The following is a 23026-nucleotide window of genomic DNA, read 5'->3' on the forward strand; positions in this document are numbered from 1 at the left end:
TCTTTCTTTCTTTCTTTCTTTCTTTCTTTCTTTCTTTCTTTCTTTCTCTCATTTTGAAGGGGGGAAAGCAGGGAAATTGGGGTTAAGTGACTTGTCCAAGGTCACATGGTTAATAAGTGTTAAGTGTCTGAGGTCACATTTGAACTCAGGACCTCCTGACTCCAGGGCCAGTGCTCTATGCACTGCACCACCTAGCCACCCCAAGAAGGACATTCTAAAGGCTCTAAATATCATGATATTAAGATTATCAGAGTCATGGAAATTCAGAGATTGATATGTTTGAAATGGTGCAGTCTTTCAGTCATACCACCTCCATGTGACCCCAAGGACTTTGTCTGTGGGGTTTTCTTGGCAAAGATGCTGGAGTGGTTTGCCATTTCCTTCTCTAGCATATCCCCATTTTACAGATGAGAAAGTGAGACAAATAGAAATTAAGTGACTTGCCCAGGGTCACATAGCTAGTAATTGTCTAAGGCCAAATTTGAACTCAGCTCTTCCTGACTCTAGGTCCAGTGCTCTATCCACTGTACCATCTAGCTACCCCCACATAATATTAGCCAATTATAAGTCCATTATCCATACATACTTCATCTCTTCAATTTCTCATCCCTGACCCCTTTGCACCATAAGTTGCAGAACATATATATTATTGTTATCATGCTTTCTATTCAAACTTCTTAGACCATAAAGATCTGGGGCACAATTCTCTAACTATGCCCAAAAAAATACTTGATTTCTACTAGATTTGGGGCTTACCTGTCTTTTCTTGTTTTTTTCAGATAACATTACATCTAAGTTTTGAACTTTAATAGAAAGAATATAGTTGCAAATTTAATTTCTAAGTATAATATTGATGGAACAGATAAATAATGTGTGCAATATTGGCATTGTTGTTGTTTAATTGTTTTCAGTCATTTCTTACTCTTGATGACCCCATGTGGAGTTTTCTAGGCAAAGATGTTACAGTGGTTTGCCATTTCCTTTTCCAACTCGTTTTTACAGATGAGGAAACTGAGGCAAATGAAAGCTAAGGTACTTGCCCAGGGTCACACACTTGGTGTCTGAGCCTGAATTTGAACTCAGGTCTTACTGACTCCAGACCCAGCATTCTCTCTTCTGTACCACCTACCTCCCCATGTTTGGGGCTATAGTATTTTAAAAGGATTAGCACAGAAATTTCACACAATATATTATTGGGGAAGAGAAAACAATTGGTTTTTTTGTGAAAAATTAAGTTTCCTTAAAGATTAGTAGAATAGAATTCCATTCATGAATTCAGTCATCCCAATTAAAAAAAATATTTAAGGGCAAGTCTTTAAAATAATAAGGGCAAGATAAAAAGCAATGCAAAAATCTCTTCTTTATTTTTCAAATGCTTTATTAACTTCTGATTTACATCATTCATTTCTGCCAGATTTTGAGTTACAAATTTTCTCCCCATTTTTTCCCCTACCCACTGCCCCAAAATAGCAGTCCCACAGGATGTCCACTCCTCCAATCTGCTCTCTCCCATATTTTCTCCCATACATCTTTTGACTTTTCCAGTGGATCTCTATGCCCCAGTGCCTGTATATTTTATTTCCCAATTACTTGTAAAATAGTATTAATAATAGTATATATATATATATATATATATATATATATGTGTGTGTGTGTGTGTGTGTGTGTGTGTGTATGTGTATGTGTGTGTGTATTTAAATATTTGATTTTAAAACTTTGAATTGCAGATTCATTCCCTTCCTCCCTCATCACCCATCCTTACTGGGAAGATAAGCAACTCAATATAGGTTGTACATGTGTAGCTACGCAGAACACTAACAAAGTAGATATATTATAAAAGACTGACTATATTTCCCTCCCTCCTATCCCACCTCCCACTTGTTCTATTCTCTACTTTGATCCCATCCCTTTTCAAAAGTGGGTGATTCCAAATTCCCTCCCCCTGAGCCTGCCCTCCCTTCCATAATCCCCCCTCTCATCCCCTTCCCCCCTACTCTCCTGGAGGGTGAGATACCCTATTTAGTGTGTATTTTGTTCCCTCCTCAAGCCAAAATCAATGGGAATAAGGTTGACCCATTCCCTTTTGCCTTCCTATTCTTCCCCTCCATTGTAACCATTTTCCCTTGCCTCTTCTATATGAGATAGTTTACCCCATTCTGTCTCTCCCCATCTCCTCTCATTACATTCCACTCTCACCTCATAATTTCACCTTTTAAGTATCATCCCTTCCTGTTAAATTGGTCCTGTGCCCTCTATGTATACCTGTAATCATATATACACAGATATGTATTCATATGCCCATATACCCTCATATATAGATTATATATATATATATTCCCTTCAACTACTGAGAAAAGTTTCATAAGTTACAATTATTGTTTTTCCATGTAGTAATGTTAATAGTTCAACTTTGATAAGTTCCTTATGATTCCTTTTCCCTGTTTACCTTCTCATGTTTCTCTTGATTCTTGTATCTCAATGTCAAATTTTCTATTCAACTCTGTTTTTTTCAGCAAGAATGCTTGAAAGTCCTCTATTCCTCTGAATGACAATATTTTCCCCTGAAGTATGATACTCAGTTTTGCTGGGTAGGTGACTCTTGGTTTTAACCCCAGCTCCTTTGACCTCCAGAATATCATATTCTAAGCCCTTCGATCCCTCAGTGTAGAAGCTGCCAGATCCTGGGTTATCCTGATTGTGTTTCCACAATATTCAAATTGTTTCTTCCTGGCTGCTTGTAATATTCTCTCCTTGATCTGGGAATTCTGGAACCTGGCTATAATATTCCTAGGAGTTCTTTCTGGGATATTTTTCAGGAGGTGATTGATGGATTCTTTCAACCTCTATTTTGCCCTCTGGTTCTAAAACATCAGGGCAGTTTTCTTTGAGAACTTCCTGGAGGATGATTTCTAGGTTCTTACTTTGATCATGGCTTTCAGGTAGTCCAATAATTTTTCAATTATCTCTCCTGAATCTATTTTCCAGGTCAGTGGTTTTTCCCATGAGATATTTCACATTGCCTTCTATTCTTTCATTTGTTTGGATCTGTTTAACAGCATCTTGATTTCTCATAAAGTCATTAGCTTCCATTTGCTCCAGTCTAATTCTGAAGCCATGATTCTCCTCATTGAGCTTTTGAGATTCTTTTTCCATCTGGCAAATTTGGCTTTTTAAGGCAATCTTGTCCTCATTGCCTTTTTGAACCTCTTTTGCCATTTGAGTTAGTCTATTTTTTAAAGTGGATTTTCCTCAGGCAGGCTGTTGACTCTCATTTCACAATTTTCTTGCATTGTTCTCATTTCTCTTCCCAATTTTTCCTCCACTTCTCTTATCTGCTTAAGGTCCTCTATGGCCTGTAACCAGTTCATATTTTCCTGTGGAGCTTTGCTGCAGGAGTTCTGACTTCACTGTCTTCCTCCTGTTCCATGCTTTGATCCTTTTTGTCCCCAAAATAGGAGTTTAATGTTGGAATCTTATGTCTGTTTTGTTTCCTTTGCCTGGTCATGTCACCCCTCAGTCACCTGACCCCTGGGCTTTTTGCCACAATAAGACTCTGCCACCAGACAGGGGAGCTTTTGTCCCAAACGCTGGGGTTTTCTCACCTGCTGGAGATATTAGATGGGTGCCCTCTCTGAGGCCTCCACATGCTCTGTCAAGCTGGACACACACCCCAGGACCTCCACCCTAGACTGCAATCCAGATCCAAGCAGGTTAAAGCAAGAGCAATTACCCCTTAGACTGGTGCTTGGTCCCCCTACACTCTGTAGGCCAGGAACTGAAGCTATCATGTGGTGCTGGCTGGCTGTGCTGGCATCTCAGAGGCTTCTCTCCCCTGGGGCAAAAGCCACACACTCCCACTTACTGGGTCCCAAAGTCCAGACTGCACTGACCTCTCACTTTTTCCTTCACATCTATGTGTTGATAAATCTGGAAATGGCCACAGCTGCTGCTGATCTGGAGTCCCTCTGGCCAGTGGCTGGTCAGGCCTGACCTGGGGCTAAAACCTTAGGCTCACCCAGGCCTGGGCTCCACTCCCAGAGCACTGCACTGTCCGATTCCTGTTGGCCTAACAGGCTGTCCTCAGTGGGAGGTTAGTGTTTCTGTCAATTTGTGGGTTCTGCAGCTCCAAAGTTTGTTTAGAGTCCCCTTTTTACATGGATTGGGGAAGGTGGAAGCCAGAGCCGAGGGAAGATCCTGCTTCTATTCTGCCATCTTGACTCCTCCCAATGCAAAAATCTCTTGTTCTGCTTTTGACATAAAAAAAAATAATGTAATGATATTGCTATGGAATTCAAGAGCAAAGCAATTCAAAGAAAAAGAACAAAGGTCCTTTATACCTTACAAAGGAGTTTGCTCCTCCAATGATTTGTTTGAAAATTCAAGAATTTTCGGGGTAGCTAGGTGGCACGGTGAATAGAGAGAGCAGTGGCCTGAGAGAGTCAGTAGGGCCTGAGTTCAAATCCGACCTCAGGTGCTTCATACACTTACTAGCCATGTGATTTTGGGCAAGTCAGTTAACCCAACTGGCCTCCAAAAAGCAAAAAAAAAAATAAATAAATTCTAGAACTTTCCAGGGAATGTGACTGGATAAGATTTGATTCTTCTGTTTGCCAAAAGAACAAATTTTCACATAGATGTTTTCACGTACTGATATTGATACAGATCAAGGTAATAAACTTGAAATGTTTTTTATTAATTCTTTTACAACAAAAAAAAATACATAAATAACAACAATAACAAAGTACTTTGAACCAATATAAAACATTTATATAGTCTGAATAAAGCTGAAATAATTCAGTGAAATAGTAAAATTGCCAAATTATTTCAATAAACATTTTAATTTAAATATATTTAAGGTAAATATAGAAGGAAAATATCTTGAGACTCAATTTTTTTCTAAATTAATTAAAGTTTATCATGTCTGTTTCATTTCAGCTATTAGGATTCCTACTTGTCTAAAATAAGCTGAAAACCTTAACAGTTAACTCTCTCTACAAATAGGATTAACTATTTCAGCACCCTGTTTCCCACCCCTGCAGCAGGGGTGGGGAACCTAAAGTCTCAAGACCACATGTGTCCCTCTAGGACCTTGGGTATAGCCTTTTGGCTGAGGCCAAGTTTTACAGAACAAATCCTTTTATTAAGGGGATTTATTGCGTGAAGTTTGGATAAAGTCAAAGGGTGACACTTGAGGAGCTAGAAGGCCACATGGCCTCAAGGCCACAGGTTCCCCACCTCTGACCTAGACACCCATGAAAACACCATTCAGCCTCTAGAAAATTAAGAATGAAAGGGAGAATGAGTAAAAGAGTATTATTATGAGGAATTCTATTCAAATTACCACCAATTATGAAAAGGTCAATGTGACATAAAAATAAGAGAAAAATATAAAACAACAAAATCAAAGGTCTAATGGTAATGTGGGATGAGAACGGATAGAAATCATCCTCATGGACAGCTTATAAATGTAAATTAATCCTGCTTGTGTATTAGTGTAGAAAACTATATGGAGACAGATAAGTCAAAAGTGTCATCTTAAGGAAGGGTAGAAGTTGAAAGTAAGCTTATGTGGGTAGAAAATATAAGATTCATTCATTACTTTAAAGCTAAATTAAATTAAAAGTGTCAAGGAAGGAGTATTACATTCTAAAAGGTCACATTATAATCTTTTCTCATTAGTCTCCACCTTATAGATTACATACCACTGGAATTTGATGGATTAAATGGCTTATTTCAGTGGTGATTTTTTTCTCATTTGCTGATATTGCCTACAGATAGTAATGGATTTTTTTAAAAATTTAAACAAAAGAGCATTGCATTTAGAAATATGTAGCGTGAGTCATCTTAGAAAAGGTAAGCAGGCTGTTGGAGGTGGGGTGGGAAGGTAAAGGAAGAGAAAAACCAAGAAGAAAAGCAGAAGTGATTCTAAACTATAAAATTGATGTCTAGCCTTTGTCAGAGTAGGAACAAGAACAAAACAAAAGTTAAAATGATTCGTTTATGTTGTTTGTTTGGTCCTGGATTAAAAAAAAAATACAAAGAGAGATTCAAAAAAAGTTTTGGGGTCCTAGGAACGATCACTGAATTTGATTGCTTGAGATAGAACCTAGCCTGAGGCAAATTCCTCTCTAGTTGGCCCAGAAACAAAGTAATTACTTCATATAAAAATTGTCAGTGTTAACATATTAGACTTTTTAAAAGATTTCTTAGAGGAAAAGGAGATGGTGTCTTCATTCAGGTTTAGAAAAGCTCAAGGTACCTAAGTAAAGTAGTATAAATACAAGAAGTATTTTAAAGTACAAGAAAACAATGCATATACATCCCAGTACAGCATGGCAGCCTTATTGAGAGGATCTACTTGCAATAAAGGTAGTCAAGAAGGATAGAAACAAGTCAGATCTTCTGGGACTCCAGATTTAATTGGGCACCCCAAATCAGTAAAGTCTGGTGGGTTTTATAGGGCACTGGGGGAAAGAAATGAGAAACCCAATCTGGTGAGTGATGTTGATTCTTACTGCAGAGTAAAGTGGGGAAGTGGGGAGAGAGAGAAAAGGGACAGCTGTCTAGAGGAAAATTCTTTGGGATTTTTGCATTGATTACTGAAGCAAAACGTAGGACAAAGAGAATTAAAAGGAATTTATTAAAAAAAACATCAAATTAGCAACACATTGATAGGCAGATCACTGGGAATGAGAGAGGGATTCCAGATAAAGTCAGTTTTTATTGATTATTTCAGCAATGAGATAAAGACAATTCTGATGGATCCAGGTTGGCAAAAGGGGATGTGTCATTGCATCTCAGTACCTAGAGGATGGCTTGGTACCTAGAGGTGATATGAAAGTCATGCAAAGCTGCAGACTGGATGACACTTTCCCGCAACTTCTGATTGACGATGTTACTAAGTCAGCATAACTTTCAATACTGGGAAGGAAAAGAGACTCCTGAGGAACTAGTGACTAGTTGATAGCCAGACTCCCTGCTGGTGGGAAATGAGCTTTCATCTCCCTGCCCTTCCCTCTGCCAATAGCAGTAGCTGTGAGGACAGAACAAGCTACATGATGTTATCTTCTCTCTCTCTCTCTCTGTCTCTCTCTGTCTCTCCCTGTCTCTCTCTCTGTCTCTCTCTCTCTCTCTGTCTCTCTGTCTCTCTCTCCGTCTCTCTCTCTGTCTCTCTGTCTCTCTCTCCGTCTCTCTCTCTGTCTCTCTCTCTCTGTCTCTCTGTCTCTGTCTCTCTGTCTCTCTCTCTCTGTCTCTCTCTCTGTCTCTCTGTCTCTCTGTCTCTGTCTCTCTGTCTCTCTCTGTCTCTCTCTGTCTCTCTGTGTCTCTCTGTATCTGTCTCTCTCTCTGTCTCTCTCTGTCTCTGTCTCTCTCTGTCTCTCTCTCTGTCTCTCTCTCTGTCTCTCTGTCTCTCTCTGTCTCTCTGTCTCTCTGTCTCTCTCTCTCAAATCAGATCTCTATCTTGGAGACTGTGGAAGTAATCCTTAAGAAAACCCAGGAGTCTCAGTCCAGAGCAGGGAGTCAGAGGATTACTAGATAAACAGGTGCAGGAAAGGGAAGTAAAGTGGCTTAGACCAGCAAAAGGTTACAAGTTGAACAAACAAGCCTCTCTTCTAGGAATCTAGGGTGTATTTCTTATTGCCCAGTCAGAATAATCAGTTGCTAGTGGCACTCTCTTGACCCTGACTTTCTGAACCTCCCTGAAAATTTTGAGCCAGGCCCTATAACCTAAGGAAGTGTTCATTTTGAGTTTACAAGGAAATTTTAGGAGTCATGGGAAATGTCAAAGACCACAAGGCTCTTAAGAAACTTCAAAGTTCTCCCGTCAATGACAAAGTTACATTAAAGTTACTTTTATCTCAAATGTTTGTCTAGATAGCAAGCCTGTCAGCTACCACACAAGAATCAGTAAAATTCAGATGCTGCTTTCCTCAGGCTTTGATGAACTTGATGGCCCTGACAGCCTATATAAACTCAGTTGCTAAGTGAAACCCAGCTTGCCTTCCTGTAGATGCAGTATCCATAATAAGGAGGAAGATAGCTGCAGTCCATTACCTATATTGGTGGCAACACCGTCTATGAAGGCAACATATTCCCTGGTCTGAAGACAAAATAAGGCCAATCTATCAGATAAAAATCACACATTATAAAAGGAACTTGTAAGTCCCCCCACATTGGTTTTGAACGTTTGTGATAGAGGAAGTTATCTCAGTTTCTCAGCAAACCAATTTGTTATTTTAAAACTTCACAACATTCTTTTAGCAACTTCTTTCATGGCGTTGATAAGATTTTTATGACCCTGCCCAAATAGAAAGTCACAACAAACCCCACAGATAAGGACAATTTACAAGGTCTGTAGTACTTTTCCCAAAGAGTAAGTTACTGCTATTATTATCCATTCTAAAGCAAAATATGCCCAATTAAATACTTGACAGGCTTTTTTAACTATTAAGACAACATTTTTTAACAGCTCAACTCATAATCTAATAGCATCCAGTTTAAAAGAGAAATTAATTTTCTAATGATGCAATTTTTACCACCCTCTGGGTATCATTTTTTTAAAAGCATTTCTTATACAACAATTTCCCAGATACCAAAAATAAAAGAAACATTAGAAGCTTAACAATAAACAATATTATGGATTTTAAAGAATAACACAAAACTTATCACCAATCAAATAACATCAATTCAGTTGAATGCATTTATGAATCATCCTGCATAGAAAATCAATTTATCTATCAATTTGCCATTTTGTATTAATCACATTCAAAAACCAGTAAGTATAATTTTGAAGAAATTACATTCTTAATTTTTATTCATGCAGTTTCTAATAATATTGCCTTAATACCAAATGTCAAGTGCATTTTCCATTAAGATATGTTCTATCTATAGAGGATCAAACATCACAATTGTCTTAATAGGAGACCCCATTTAAATTTAGTTTTAGAACAAAGACAACCAAGTAAAATCTGGATTTACAATCATGAACGGAATCATTCAAATCTCAATTTCTACAGAGACCATTAGCTGCCAGCATCTCAAAATCATAGAGACGATGGCTTTCAGTTAGTTCATTTCTAGACATTTATTGTAGCATTCTAACATTCTCCGCTCTTTTGGAGCCCACAAGACTCTGAAGATTACAACATACCCTCCTAATGATGATTCAAAGATAGAATTTTAGTATGCTATTCTCAAATAATTCCATGCTGTGAATTTATTTGTATAGTTTTCATTTGGCAAATGTAACTTGATAGAATATTGTTTATCTTAAACTGTCAATAGGATTTTCCAACTGGTGTTTACAAATTTACAGCCATAGAAAATTTCTCATATCATTTTTATCTCAATGAAATTAAAAAGCCTCCTTAAACTTCTTTCCAAATCTCCAAACCCTTACCCAACATTCACAGTCAATGCAAATGAACTCCAAACTTTTTACCCATTCTCTTTTTATCTCTTCTTGCTTAAACTTGATCTCTCTTGTTTTTCCTTCTAGCCCCCTGCCCATGGATTTTAATTAAAGCCCTACAAATTTCAGTCCATCTCATCTTTATTTAACTGTCATATCCCAATCTAACACTCCACTTGATGTCTCCTGTACAAGTTTTCTTTAATGGTACTAATTAATTGCAAAACTTTTACATTTCAAGTTGCATAATCTATTTCTATTTTTTAGGTGACTTTGCTTCTAATTTATCTAAACAATTAATTCCTGTTGAATTATTCACAGAGGAAAATGCAGTGGTAAGGTAAATGATTCTCCTAATACTAATAAAATTAATCTATCACCCTCCTGGGTAGAGGGTACAAAGGAAAAAAAGGTTTTAAGTGATATTGGCACATAATCTTAGTCTGAGGGAGCAGAAAATCTCCCCCCAAAAAATCCATTAAGATATTTCAGCATTTACAAAAACATTCAAACCATAATTTAGAAATTTGAAGTATAGATATTACATTTCCATAACAAAATTAATCTCTAAGTAGTTTATAATGCCAGAAATTTCTACAAATCCCAAAAATATTTTCTTCCTTTTTCTGTCTATTTTTATCTCTGCAGTCTCATCCTGGTCAGGGTTGAGAAGACAGAGATAGTATCTTGCAGTGTTTTTTTCCGCCTGTTCTAAAACCTTATCTCTCACTGAAAGTCTGATCAAAAGGTCAATGGAAGTAAGTCCCTGCTTACTGCAAAGGAGAGTTTAGCATCAGAATTGTAATAATTACAGAAAACTGGGAGAACTGTTTTAGGTATGAAGTTTCATTAATCTTCCTCACTCTTCTAAGCTCCCTTTCTGTGATTTTTTTCAGCACTCTTTATGGCTCGGCTGGGTGTTCCCTTTCAAAATCTCCAAGGTAAATACAACATTGGGCATATAGGAGAACTTCTGAAGTGGAAGCCCCAGTTTTTCCAACTTTACTGCCTGTTCTTATCTCTAATAGTCATGGGAGGTTTGAGGGGAGAAATATGGTAAGAGAAAGAAAAGGAGAGAGGAAAAAAAAAAGTTCTGAAGGACTCACCAAATTTTATCCCATTGTTGTGGTACCCACAGAGTTCTTGGGTCATTGGTCTGAGGAGACTAGTCTGTGGATCAGGGAAGCCAGGATAATTTGAGTCATTCCTTAGGCGAAGACCAAACAAAGTCCCCTAGCTTTCTGTATACACAGAGGTCTAGATCCTAAGATCTAATCCAGGGCCTTTATTGTGTTTAACCTGAATGCCAAGGTAATCACGAGATTTTCACCATGCCCAATTAGATCCTGTTAGATCCCACCCTAGTTTAATCTTGAGATCACAGAGACTTCCTCCAAGAGAACCTTAAGCTCCTACTTCTGACACCAAATTGTCAGGTGAGAATAAACCCAAATCTTCAAAAAAAACTTTAAGTTTATTAAGTTGTGTGGTAGAAAGGAGAGCAAAAAAAGGTGTGGTCTGCTCCCCCAACCTCTGTAAGCTTTGTACTAAATAATGTTCAAACAAAGGTACGAGGATGCAACAGATTCACATAAGCAGTTTCCAAATGGGGTACATAGGGTTGCTTGAGATGTATATCAACAAGTAATTCCAAACATTTTAGCAAGGTTTAGCAGAGGTACAAAATAAATATCATTACAATAAAGTTTTTCCTACAGTTATAAAAATTATTACAATAAGGTTTCTCTCACAGTGGTCATTTTTTAGTCTTGCTGCCCAAGTGGGCACAAAAGGTAGTGAAGTCCTGGGTCAGATCATCCTCTGAGTTTCCATCCAGATGAAGTTGACTACAGAATACTACAGTTATGTCCTTAATCTGATGGGTTGGGAATCAGTTAAATTTCGGATGGAAAAGTGCTTATAGATCCTTAGGGAATTAGACTGATTAACAGTTGTGAACATTAAAGTTTCAATTGAGTGTTACTCTGTCGCTTGTCAGTCTCCTTATTTTGCATTTCCCCTATGATGGGTGATCTCCTGTGACTCCCATAATAAAGGCAATTGGTTCAGGGGTGGGGAATCTGTGACCTTGAAACCACATGTGGCTCTCTAGGTCCTCAAGTTCAGCCTTTTGACTAAATCCAAACTTAATGGAATAAAACCCCTTAATAAAAGGATTTGTTCTATAAAACTTTAACTCAGTCAAAAGACTTCACCCAAGGACCTAGACAGGCCACATTTGACCTCAAGGACATAGGCTCCCCACCCCTGATATATGTTTGTGATATAGATTTTAGACTGTGCTTGGAATTTGTGATAAGCCAGTCCTCTTCTACATTAGCCTGCCAAATTAGGGACAAAAGGGATGCCCTTGACAAGAAATCATCAAGTATCAGCAACTAAAATTGTTTACTTAGTGCCAATTAGCTGTTTAATTTTCATGCAATTAAACATGAGTTTTGTCCCATTGGTGCAGAGGCAAGATAGCCAAGTAATCACCTGTGCTTTCTTGGTATTTGTTATTGAAGGTTTGAATTTCTAAGCAGGTTGACTCTCTACTTAACCTTCTGTGCCTCCAGCTTCTCCCCTTCCTCACCATCATAATTTTGGAGGGAAGGAGTGAATTTGTGGATTATCTCTTTTCTACCAGCTGGTATCTAGACTGGATAAACCAAGTTTAATTTTATATGAATTTTTATTGATATCTTCTATCTTCATCACCATAATATCCCAGATGTCCCTCCCCATTCTCTCCCTTAAAAGCCATTCCATATTACAAATAGTATTTTTTTAAGAAAAGAAAAAAAATTCAGCAAACTGATAGATATTTTTTAAAAAACTAAAAACATGTGCAATATTTAACACCTGTGAACCTCCCACCTCCACAAAGCAGTAAATTGAGGGAGTTTTCTCATAAATATTATTTTATCAAATGCTTTATTAACTTCTAGTTTACATCGTTCATTTCCACAAGATTTTGAGTTACAAATTTTCTTCCCGTTTTTCCCCTACCCACCACCCCAAAATAGTGATCACACTGAATATCCCCTGCTCCAATACACTCTCTCCCATATCTTCTGCCATACCCCCTCCAACTTTCCAGTAGGGCACAGTGGGTCTCTATGCCCCGGTACCTGTATATCTTATTTCCCATTCACATGTAAAATAATATTGATAATAGTATACATATATATGCATATATAGTTTTTAAACATTTGATTTTAAACTTTGAATTCCAGATTCATTCCCTTCCTCCCTTGTCACCCACCCTTACTGGGAAGATAAACAGTTCAGTATAGGTTGTACATGTGTAGCTATGCAAAACATTTCCATAGTAGATATATCATAAAAGACTGACTACATTTCCCTCCCTCCTACACCACCTCCCACTTGTTCTATTCTCTACTTTGATCCTGTCCCTTTTCAAAAGTGTGTGCTTCCAACATCCCTCTCCCCCAGGCTGCCCTCCCTTCCATCATTCCCCCTCTTATCCCCTTCCCCCCTACTCTCCTGTAGGGTGAGATACCGTATTTAGTGTGTATGTCATTCCCTCCCTAAGCCAAATTCAATGAGAATAAGGTTGACCCATTCCCTTTTGACTTCCTGTTCTTCCCCTCCATTGTAACTATTTTCCCTTACATATGAAATAGTTTACCCCAATCTGTCTCTCCCCATCTCCTCTCATTATATTCCTCTCTTACCTCTTAATTTCACCTTTTAAGTAACATCACTTTCCGTTAAACTGGCTCTGTGCCCTCTATCTATGTATACCTGTACACATATATACACACATTCACATATGTATCCATATACCCTCCTATATTAGACATATATACATTTCTATTGCCTTCAGTTATTCTCATACTGAGAAAAGTTTCATAAATCACAATTATCATTTTTCCATGTAAGAATGTAAATAGTTCAACTTCGATAAGTTCCTTATGACTTCTTTTCCCTGTTTGCCTTCTCATGCTTCTCTTGCTTCTTATATCTGAATGTCAAATTTTCTATTCAATTCTGGTTTTTTCATCAAGAATGCTTGAAAGTCCTCTATTCCACTGAATGACCATATTTTCCCCTGAAACATGATACTCGGTTTTGCTGGGTAGGTGATACTTGGTTTTAATCCCACCTCCTTTGCCCTCTGGAATATCCTATTCTAAGCCCTTAGATCCTTCAGTGTAGAAGCTGCCAGATCCTGTGTTATCCTGATTGTGTTTCCATAGTATTCAAATTGTTTCTTCCTGACTGCTTGTAATATTCTCTCCCTGATCTGGGAACTCTGGAACCTGGCTATAATATTCCTAGTAGTTTTCTTTTTGGGATCTTTTTCAGAAGGTGATTGATGGATTCTTTCAAACTCTATTTTGCCTTCTGGTTCTAAAACATCAGGGAAATTTTCCTTGAGAATTTCTTGGAAGATGATTTCTAGGTTCTTTCTTTGATCATGGCTTTCAGGTAGTCCAGTAATTTTTAAATTATCTCTCCTGGATCTATCTTCCAGGTCAGTGGTTTTCCCAATGAGATATTTCACATTGCCTTCTATTTTTTCATTTGTTTGGATCTAATATTATCTTGATTTCTCATAAAGTCATTAGTTTCCATTTGCTCCAATCTAATTCTGAAGCAATGATTCTCCTCAGTGAGCTTTTGAGATTCTTTTTCCATCTGGCAAATTCAGCTTTTTAAGGCATTCTTCTCCTCATTGTCTTTTTGAGCTTCTTTTGCCATTCGAGTTTGTCTGTTTTTTAAGGTATTATTTTCTTCAGTCAGGTTGTTGATTCTCATTTAATAATTTTCTTGCATCATTCTCATATCACTTCCAAATTTTTCCTCCACTTCTCTTATTTGATTTTCAAAATCCTTCTTAAGGCCTGTAACCAGCTCATATTTTTCTTGGAAGCTTTTGGTGCAGGAGTTCTGGCTTCACTGTCATCCTCCTGTTCCATGCTTTGTTCCTTTTTTTCCCCAAAATAGGAGTTTAATGTTGGAGTCTTCTGTTTGCTTTGCTTCCTTTGTTCACTCATGTTGCTGCTCAATTGCTTGACTTTTGGGCTTTTTGACACAGTAGGACTCTGCCACCAGACATGGTAGCTTTGTACCAAATGCTGGGGTTTTCCCAGCTGCTGAAGGTATTAGTTTGGTGCCCTCTCTGAAGCCTCCACATGCTCTGGCAAGCTTGTCACATACCCTAGGACTTCCACCATAGACCACACTCCAGATCCAAGCAGGAAAAAGCAATAGTGATTACCCCTCAGACTGGTCGCTTGGTCCCCCTACAGTGTGCAGGCCAGCAGCTGAAGTTGCCACATGGCAGTGGTCGCACAGTTGCAGTGCCTCAGTGGTTTCTCCCTCCAGGGGATAAAGGCCCACCACACTTCCAACTATTGGATCCCATTGTCCACATTGCACTGACCTCTCACTTTGTCCTTAGCAAGGGTTGATAATTCTAGAAACTTCCACAGCTGCTGGTGATCTGAAGTCCCTCCAGCTGGTGGCTGGTCAGGCCTACCCTGTGGCTAAAACCTCCAGCTCACTGGGGGCTGGGGTTGGCTCCCAGAGTGCTGTGCTGGCCAATTCTTGCTGGCCTGCCGGGCTATCTTCAGCAGGAGGGTAGCTTCTCTGTGTTGTTTTGTGGGTTCTGTAGCTCCAAATTTTATTGAGTCACCTTTTACATGAATTGGTGGTGGTGGGAGCCGGAGCTCAGCAGAAGTCCTGTTTCTACTCCACCATTTTGACTCTGCCCCCCCCCTCCACCCATAACTTTTTATTCAAGTCCACTTGAGCTTTACAATTTTGTTCCATTTGCTTTTAATTTTTTGGTGTGTCATTCTTTTCATTTAAACTGTTGCCATTACTATGTATATTGTTTTCTTGGCTCCTCCATTGTCTGTAACCAGTTCATATTTTTCTTGGAAATATGAAATGCTTCATTTTGCATTAGTTCATGTAGATCTCACCATGTTTCACTGTATTCATGTAGTATCTTATAGATGTAACATCTTACAGAACTGCAGTCAAATTTTCTGTTCAGCTCTGGTTTTTTCATCAAGAATATTTGAAAGTCCTTTATTTCATTGAATGACCATATCTTCCCCTGAAACACTATACTCAGTTTTTCTGGGTAGGTGATTCTTGGTTTTAATCCTAGCTGCTTTAATCTCCAGAATATCATATCCAAGCCCTTCAATCCCTTTATGTAGAAGCTGCTAGATCTTGTTTTATCCTGATTGTGTTTCCACATACTCAATTCCTGGCAGCTTGTAATATTTTCTCCTTGACCTGAGAATTCTGGAATTTGGCTATAATATTCCTAGAAGTTTTCTTTTGGGGATCTTTTTCAAGAGGTGGTGGGTGAATTCTTTCAGTCTCTGTTTTTTCCTCTGGTTCTAGAATATCAGGGCAATTTTACTTGATAATTTCTTGAAGGATGATTTCTAGTTTCTTTTTTTTGATCATGACATTCAGGTTGTCCAATAAAATTTTTAAATTATCTCTCCTGGATCTATTTTCAAGGTCAGTGGTTTTTTCAATGAGATATTTCACATTTTCTTTCTATTTTTTTTTCATTTGTTTGGATCTGTTTTATAGTATCTTGATTTATTAGCTTTCATTTGCTCTGATCTAATTTTGAAGAAATTATTCTCTTTAGTGAATTTTTGAAATTCCTTTTCCATCTGTCCAATTTGTCTTTTTTAAGGCATTCTTTTCCTCATTGGCTTTTTGGACCTCTTTTACCATTTGAGTTAGTTTATTTTTTAAGGTGTTATTTTCTTCGATGTTTCTTTGGGTCCCCTTTAGCAGGTTGTTGACTCACTTTTCATGATTTCTTGCATCATTCTCATTTCTCTTCCCAATTTTTCCTCCACTTCTCTTACTTGATTTTCAAAATCCTTCTTGAGCTCCTCCTTGCCCTATAACCAATTCATATTTTTCTTGGAAGCTTTTGATGCAGGAGTTATGACTTTGTTGTCTTCTTCTGGTTGCATGTTTTGATACATTTTGTCCCCAAAAAGGATTCTATGGTCTGATTGCACTTCCTCTGCTTGCTCATCTTGCCAGCCAATTGCATGACTTTTGAGCTCTTTGCAATTGTAGAACTTTTTTTCCAGAATGGAGAGACCTCTGTTCCAAATTGCTGGGGTTTTGCAGCTGCCAGAGCTCTGAGGAGGGCACCTTCTCTACAGCCATCACAAGCTCTGGACACTTGCATTCCTCACCCCGGGACCACCACCCAAGGCTGCAACCTTGATCCAAGTAAGTCAAAGAAAGAGCAATTACCCTCTGGATGGTTGCATGGTCCTCCTATGGTCTACAGGCCAGGAACTCCAGAGGTAGCCATGCTGCAGCAGCTGCAGCCACCACACCAGGGGCAGGGGCCAGACCGTGTTCTTCTCCACCCAGTTCCAACAGAATTCTGTATTGACCTTTTACTTTGTCTTTGGTGTTTATGGGTTGAGAAGTCTGGAAACTGCCACAGCTGCCAGTGATTCACTCTCCTGAAGTCTGCCCTGGCCAGTTTGTGCCTCTGATTGGGTCCACCCCAAATATATTTATTAATTGTTTATATATCTTGGATATTAAAACCTTAGGAGAAAAATTTGATGCAAAGATTTTTTTTTATATTCAACAATTTCCCTTCTTATCCTAAGGTGCATCAATTTTGTCTGTGCAGAAGTTTTTCAATTTCAAGTAATCAGAATTATCAATTTTATCTTTTGTAGTTGTCTCTTGTTTAGTTAGGAATACATCTGTACCCATAACTGTGAGAGGTATATGATCTGTTTCTCTTCTAAATTTTTTCTATTACAATCTTTAATATTAAGGTCACATGTCCATTTAGAATGTATGTAGAGTGAGGTGTGAGATATTAGTATAAATCTAAATTCTTCCAGACTGATTTCCAGTTTTCCTAGCAGTTTTTATCAAATAGGGAGCTTTTCCTTTAATAACTTATATTTTCTACTTTATCAAACACTGGATTATTGAATTTTATTGTTTCTGAATTTCCTTTGTCTAGTCTGATTTACTGTTCTATTTTTCTATTCTTTAACCAATACTAGATGGTTTTGATTACTGTTGTTATATAATATAATTTGAGGTCTGGAAGTCTTATTCTCTTATCATCCTTCCTTCCATCATTTCCTTTGATATTTTAGTTATTTTGTTTTTCCAGATGAATTTTTTATTATTTTATCAAGCTCTGTAAAATATCCCCTTGCTAATTTAGTTAGCATAGCATTTTTTAAGAACTAAAATTCATTTAGGTAGTATTGTCATTTTTTTTAGTTATTTATATTTGTTTGTTTATTTCTATTAGCATGAGTACTGAATATTCCTCCAACTATTTAAGTTGTTCTTTATTTCTTTAAGGAGCATTTTGTAACTGAAACCATACAAGTCTTTTGTGTTCTTTGGGGCCTTGATCCCCTGATATTTTATGCATTTTAGGGTTATTTGGAATGGGACTTTAAATAGATGCTTTTTTGATATTAAGAAACTATCTATACATTTGCTTTGTAAAGTTTTTAGCAGAAAAGAGTGATATATTCTGTCAAAAGCTTCTTTTTTTTTTTTTTTTTTAGCAATCGGGGTTAAGTAACTTGCTCAAGGTTACACAGCCAGTTATTTCTGGGTGTGGTGCTGAGTATCCGAGCCCGGGATTTGATCTCCAGGTTGTCCCAACACTGGAGCCAGTGCTCTTACTCGCTGAGCCACCTGGCTGCCCCTAAGCAATTGGGGTTAAGTAACTTGCTCAAGGTTACACGGCCAGGTGTTTCTGGGTGTGTGCTAAGTGTCTGAGCCCGGGATTCGATCTCCAGGTCTTCTTAACACTGGAGCCGGTGCTCTTACTCGCTGTGCTACCTGGCCGCCCCCAAAAGCTTCTTCTGTATCAACTGAGATGATCATGTGGTTTGGAATATTTTGGGTTTTAATATGATTAATTATGTTGATTATCTTTCTAATGTTGTGCTATCCTTGCATCCCTGATAATAAATTCCACCTTTATCCTTATGAATGATTTCTTGGATAAATTGCTACAGTCTGTTTGATACTATTTGGTTGAAAATTTGTGAACCAATGTTCATATGTTTTGACTTTCCCAGGTGTAGGTATTGGGACTATATTTGTCTTATAAAACAGTTCTGGCAGGTGTTATCTTTCTCAATTTTTGAGAATAATACATGAAGTATGGGTCCTAATTGCTCTTTAAAAGTTTGATAGAATTCTCCTGTGAATCCATAAGATGCGAGAGTTTTTTCTTCAGTAGTTACTTTTCTGACATTGAATTATTTAAGATCTCTAGCTGGTCTTTTGATAGTTTGGGTATTTTGTATGTTTAAAGGTATTCCTATACTTCTTTTGTATTCTTAGTTTTGTTTGCATGTAATTGTACATAACATGATGACTATTCTTTTTATTTCTTCTGGTTTTACTGTGGTTTTACCTTGCTTATTTGCTATTTTATTGATTTGGCTTTCTATTTTATTCTTTTTAATCAGATTAGCTAAAGGTTTATCAGTTTTATTAGTCTTCAAAGAACCATATTTTAATCCTCTTTATCATTTCTATGAGGTTTTTTAGTTTCCAATTTCTCTACTTCTCAAATTTTTTAACATCCCTTCTTGTGTGCTTATTTGAGTTTTATTTGTTTGCTTATTTTCTAATTTTTAAAAATATATATTCAGTTCATTAATCTTCTGGGGTTTCTTTTATTTTGTTAATATAATATTACAAGGATTTTATATCTCCCCTTCAAGTTCTTCTTTAGCTGGGTCCCAGAAATTATGTTATGTAGTATTATTATCATCATCATTTTCTTTTACATAGTTATTAATTATTTTTATGATTTGTTCTTTGAACCACTTGTTATTTATAATTTCAATGTTAAGTTTCCATTTGGTTCTGTATCTTTTATTTGTGACTTCTGAATTAATTTCTATTCTTATTGCATTATAGTCTATAAAGTATGTATTGATTATTTCTGCTTTTTCACATTTGTTTGCACCATCACTGTGCCCTAGTACATGGTCAATTTTTGTAAAAGTTTCATATAGTGTAGAGAAATGTGTGTATTCTTTTGCTGTCACATTTAAAAGACATATATCTTTTTACTCTAATTTCTCCAGAAATTCATCCAGTTGCATATGTTTCTTTTACTTTATCTTTCTTTAGATTTATCCAAAACTGATAGAGGGATATTAAAGTCTCCTCTCATTGTTGTGTTACTGCCTATGTAACCTCCTCATGGAGGTTAAATAATTTTTTTTCTTAGGAATTTGGAAGCTAAAGTATTTGGAGTATATAAAGTCATTACTGATATTGGTTTGTTGTCTATGGTTCCTTTCAAAATAATATAGTTTTTTTTATTGTTTATCCCTTTTTATTTTTTGGATGCACATTTTTGCTTTGTCTGTTAGCATGATGACTGTACTTGCTGTTTTTCTTTAGATTCACTTGATGCATAGTAAATTTTTTCTATTCTTTCAGTTTTATTTTGTATATGTCTTTGTTTTTAAATAAATTTCTTGTAAGCAACAGATTGAAGGGTTTTGTTTTCTTATCCAATCTGTCACTTTTTTCTTCATTTTGTCAAATTGCTTAATCCATTCATATTTAAAGTTATGACAGTTAAGTTTATATTTTCCTCCACCTTTCTTTAAAATTGTATTTTTCTAATTAGTATTTTCCCACTTCTGCTGTAAATGTGATATTATGTTCCTTCAGCTATATTACTTTTTTTAAGGTGCCCCTGTTCCACTGTCTCTGTTCCCCTCTCTTCTTATTTGTTAATCCCTTTGCTCTTTGGGTTTTAGTATTAGTTCATCTCTCTGGATTTTATCTTATTATATATTTCTTTCCCCTCCTTCATCTCAGTCAAATAGATTCCCTCTTCCTCTCCTCCTTTCCATCTCATCCTATTCATTGTTTTTTAAATTTATTTTTTTGCCTCTTTACAAAAAGATTTTCTCTCAAGAGGGGATCTATTTACTCTAGACTCTCATTCTCTGATTCATAATCCCCATAGTTAATTTGTCTCTCTCTTTTCTCTGTATCCTTTATACAATCAAAGCTTCCAAGGCATCTATTTTAGTCTCTGCCCTTTAAGTGCTTTCTGCCACTGCCTTGTGGGGCTTACCTACATGGAATCCCATTTTCCATTGTGCCTCACTCTCAGAACAATGCACCACATGGTATGACACCCATTTTACACACACACACACACACACACTTTAGAAAAAGTATTTGCCAGTTTCTCCTAGGGGTTCCAACCCCCCACCCACCCAGAACAAGATTTTTCTGGCACCACATCCCCCAGGACTCATCCTATGTAAGGTCTTCATCTCCCTTAACTCATAAAAGTAATCATCAGTGAAACCCCCTCTCACCTCCAAAGCTAGGCCTTTTTCCTTCCCCTTCTTCACATTAATTGAAATTTATTTCCCTTCTTCCTTTCCCTCCCCCCTCTTCCTCAGTCATTTTTCCTGCAGTCTCTTCTCTTTCTGAGACCACAGAGATCACCTTCCTCTCATGTCTCCTCTGGCACATCATGTACGACTCACTCATTATCCCCCTTTCTCTTTCACTTCCCCCCTCCTGAAGTACCCTCCTGGATTTTTGCCTGATTTGCATGTTCTTTTGGGAGACCTAGGAGCCTTATGTTGTCTTTACACATCCTGTCTTTGGGATCAATATATTTTGCTTTAAGAGTAAACATATTTTCTCTTAATGTTCTTGGGTTTTGCTCCTCCTCTTCTATATTATCTTTCACTTCTGTGTATTTGGATGCCCAATCTATTATTCTCTTTTGTTTCTTTGGCAAGGTTTACCATTGAAGATTCCATTTTTTTTATTCTGCTCATTATTTTTTTTGGCTGTGCAGGCCATAAAATCTCCTCTCATGATACACATTTTTCTTTTAAATCATTCAGGAACAGTGTGTCATGATTACATGTTTTACTCAAATTCCACAGGATTCTGTTTCATCCAATGTTAGATCATATTCCTTGATTTTGCAATATTTATTCATTTATGCCTATACTTACTTTCTAGGTCTGGAGACCACATTATTTCTTTTTTTTTTAACTTTTGGAGGGGGAAGGACAGGGCAATTGGGGTTAAGTGACTTGCCCAAGGTCACACAACTAGCGTTAAATGTCTGAGATCTGATTTGAACTCAGATCCTCCTGACTCCAGGGCTGGTACTCTATTCACTGGGCCACCTAACCACCCCAGACCACATTATGTCTATGGATTTTCTTGCTGATTTATGTTTGTGTTCAAGGTTTCTTCTTCCTGAAATCTTTGGTATTTTTAGTCTTTTTTCTTCCCCCTATTTTCCTTACTGCTCACTTCCTGACTCTCCTCTGATTATGATTTCCTTGGAGACTGGATCTCAAAGAGTCTCAGCCTCCTCCCACACTGGGAAATTCATGTTTCACCAGCCAAGGTGTCTGCCCCAGGTGACTTTTGGGTGGACAGAACTGGCCTAGGTGGATGCTGTGCTCTTTCCCCAAGGCCTAGTGGAGTGCTGCACAGTTCCCCACATACACAATTTCCTCTCCTGGTGACCTGTCCTACTCCCTTTGTTCTTTTGTTCTCTGGACCAGCACAGGCATTTCAGAGCCTACTTTTCTGGTGCCAACATTTTAAGAGCCTGTTTTTCCTCATGTCAGTTGCTCAGAGCTTTGCAGTGGTGGTGCTTCCAGGTTGCAGCCTCCTGGCAGACTTTTGCTGTGGCAAGACTATGGCCAAGCTGGTTGTCAAGCCTTGAGAAAACTTCCGCAGCCTGGATCCCATGTCTCTATGGCACTGGAAAAGGGGGTGTGGGAACAGAATGCAGGTATGGATTCTGAAGTCACTCTGCATCATGTCCTTAGGGCTGCTAGTGTGGCTTCACCACCAGTAGGATAGGAGGTGAGAGAGGGGTGCTGAATGAACTCAAGGGGTTCTTGGGGCTTGGGGTTTATTGTTGTTGATGATGGTTATGATGTTGTTTACCTTCTTTTGGTTTATAAGTGGCTCGACTGGATGGAGAAGGGGTAGGTTAAGGTTAAAAGTATCTGTCATAGACCCTCCCTCCCCCCATAAAACATAAGTCTCACCCTGATCATAATGCCTCCCCATTCGTAGTGTCCTACATGCCCAAGAAAAGGAAGTCCCCCTCAAGGGAAAAAAGGGAACTCTTAGACTTATGTGCCTGAACAAACTCTCACCTTACTCTCACAAGGCTTCTTAGCCCTGTTAAGTGCATATTTTTCCAGACTACTAAATATAAGAAAATGATGATCATTGGAAGCCAACTCTTGTTTGGAGGGTGAAAGGCAATAAAATCATGTCACTATTCATGCTTTTAAATCATCATCATCATCATTATGCTGAGTCAAAGAGGGACACAATTATAATTCAAATAAATAAGAGCATAGCAAGGGCAATGGTCAGATCACTGCATGAGCAAGGTTACATGTCTGTCTTATTTAAAGGTCTCATTAATAATGAGAGAATACAAATATTTACCTGATTACATAGCTACTAAAATTTAAAGATATGTTGAGTTCCAAAAACAACTTCCATTAGAATGACTGCCTGAATAAGAAGCAGACTGCCTAGGGGCAG

General features: G+C 37.7%; 1 protein-coding gene and 1 pseudogene across 1 annotated transcript in view; both read left to right on the forward strand.

The window, feature by feature from the left end:
• Window positions 1-23026, forward strand: part of KCNJ6 (potassium inwardly rectifying channel subfamily J member 6) — a 254528-nt gene that overhangs the window by 69195 nt on the left and 162307 nt on the right. The gene's annotated exons all lie outside the window — the stretch shown is intronic.
• Window positions 8981-23026, forward strand: part of LOC138151289 (regulatory solute carrier protein family 1 member 1-like) — a 36296-nt pseudogene continuing 22250 nt past the window's right edge.

Source organism: Petaurus breviceps, unplaced genomic scaffold (genome assembly GCF_028583685.1).
Source record: "Petaurus breviceps papuanus isolate PSGF00001 unplaced genomic scaffold, PetGlider_PUasm1.0 90897, whole genome shotgun sequence".
In the NCBI taxonomy this organism is placed as follows: Eukaryota; Metazoa; Chordata; class Mammalia; order Diprotodontia; family Petauridae; genus Petaurus; species Petaurus breviceps.